A 2,661-nucleotide genomic window follows, 5' to 3' on the forward strand; every position below is an offset into this window, starting at 1 on the left:
CACCTTCCCTGTGTTACCACCTGTTGTTGCCTTGGGGCAATTTCTCTTGAAGTGCCCAACCTCCCCACAGCCATAACAGGCTTTACCCACACCCGCTCCAGAAGCTTGATTGGTCGGTTGAGTTGGTGTCTTGCAAAATCGAGTCGTGTGCCCCTTTCGGCCACATTTTTCGCATTGCATCTCCCTACAAACTCCCAAATGATGGAAGTTGCATTTGTTGCAAAAGGGAAATTTCCCAGTGTAACGACTGGGAGTTGTTGAAGTAGTGGGGACAGTAGTAGGGTGGTAGCGGCATGAACTGTCACTACCTGTTGTTTCTTGGAGGGCTCCTACGAAGACGGGCCGTTACGTTTGTTCCAGAATTTCTTATTCCCACCACTCTCCTTTGATGGTTTGGGAATGGTTGTTACTGCATCAAGATCAACCCCGTGATCTATAAGAGTTTGTGCTAAACACTTGGCGCTGTCGAAAGTGGAAGGTTTAGCAGCCAAGTCATTTCCTTGAGTTGGGGGCGTCAATCCCCAGATGTATCTCTCTATTTTCTTGCTTTCCGGAGTGACCATCCCTGGACAGAGAAGAGCTAGATCGCAAAATCTAGCTGTATAGGAGGCAATGTCGGAACCCTTCATCTTCAGGATCCAAAGCTCGTGTTCCAATTTCTGCATCTCGCCCCTTGGGCAGTACTCAGCAAGCATGAGTTCCTTTAAACTCTCCCAACCCATTGCATTTGCAACTGGAAGAGTTAGGGATTTGACCCGACTATTCCACCAAGTCAATGCTCTATCAGTGAAGGTGCAGGCGGCAAACTTCACCTTGCTGGCCTCCAAACAAGCACAAATTTCGAAAATCGATTCGATCTTCTCAAACCATCGGGTTAGGGCAATGACTCCTCCATTGCCGTTGAAAGATTTGGGTTTTGCATTCATGAAATCCTTATAGGAACACTCCTTATGGTGTCCCTGACCTCCACCAAGGTTTTGGAGATCGGGTCCACCTCCTGATCCGCCAGAGCCACCCGGATTTATTTGCGACATTGCAACAGCCACAGCGGCCGTAACTGCTGCCTGGAATAACGCAGGATCGAACTGAGGAGGTGGTGGCAGCGGAGGATTGTTGTTCTGTTTGTTGGGTCTCTTCCTGGAAGGAATTTTTCTCTAAAGATAGAAGGGAAAGAATGACAATAAGCCTCCTATATGATCATGAATTGAATATTTTTGAGCAAGATATATCTTAATCCTACAACGATAATAAAGACCTATAATGATAGCTACTAACAATAATAAGGAACTGCAGGTCTTTCGTTATAAGGATTTGTACCAATGGTGATGACTCTGTGCAGTGACATAGTACCATAAAATACTCCTATAGTATTTTAACTATGTGTTTTCATCAGTATAGGATTTGGTGAGTTTTAGACTTTTCGCAACACCATAGTCACTCCCAAACACATGTTAGTCATCTCGGAAAAATATAGTTAATCAGGTTATATTGGCCCCACATATGACTACATAACTATTCAGGTTTAACCGCGGTGTCCAACTGGCCCTAAATACTTTTATGTAGTTCTTACTATGTTATACTTTTAGTTAAAGAGAACTTCGGCCCCTTTAGTGTTTAAAGTTGTATACCATGTAAGGTTCGGTATACTTAGTTCACTATAAACAAGAGCTCTGATACCAATCTGTCACACACCCAAACTGGAACGGCAGAAATGTTCGGGGGTGGATGACGTCATGTAAAGTATCACAACAATTGCATCATAGTAATCAAAGTAAACACAACCATTACATTGATTAAGTAAAACATTTACAACTGTTTGATTCATATTTATATACATCAAAAGTATAACAAAAGTAAAAGAGGTGACTCTATACGCTCCGTCTTCTCAAAATTTGTGTATTGTACCTGTCTACTCATTTCCTGAGAATACAAGCAGTTTTGAAAGAGTATCAGCATAAAGCTGGTGAGTTCATAAGCATGTTTTTCTAAGGAAAATTGGTTAATGAATCAATGAAAGTATTTATATGTTTCCAAGAAAATCCATTATTTTCTAACATGTGTATTTTGTTACTGAATCTCATAATGTATTAGTTCATATGTCTAGTTACCATTGAATGTGTTGTGCGTTGTTTGTTTGAATGAGAAACCCCTTTTTACATGAAAAACCCTGGCTATCACTAGTATGTATAGTAAGTTCGGAAAGCTCTGAAAACTTTATTGTGGATAGTAGTTCTATTACTTTATAATAAAACTAATTAAAGTTATTACCATTCATACATTAATCGTATATTCTTAGTACCAAATTTATGAGTTGTTATAATCATACTTGACCATTGAATTGCCTGAACGACGTTCTTTAGGTGTCGGAATCGAAATGACTTTGTCACCCAGGCCTGGCGGCCTAACTGTAGCTAACAGTTATGGTTCGGGATTGTCAATCCCATATAGATCTATACACAAACTCACGTTCTCCCGCCAGGAGACTCTGGTTATAATCTCAGGACTTTTGTTAGTACTTAAGTAAGTACGCGAAGAATGCTCACTCATAAAATGCTATACTAATGATTAAGTGTAGAATAAAATGAATCCTTTGAATTTAACTAGTTGAGTATATGTCTCATAAACTATACTTTATATAGCTTATATGTTTGATCACATTGA

This window comes from Lactuca virosa, chromosome 3 (genome assembly GCF_052849685.1).
Source record: "Lactuca virosa cultivar CGN04683 chromosome 3, Lactuca_virosa_CGN04683_v6, whole genome shotgun sequence".
NCBI lineage: Eukaryota > Viridiplantae > Streptophyta > Magnoliopsida > Asterales > Asteraceae > Lactuca > Lactuca virosa.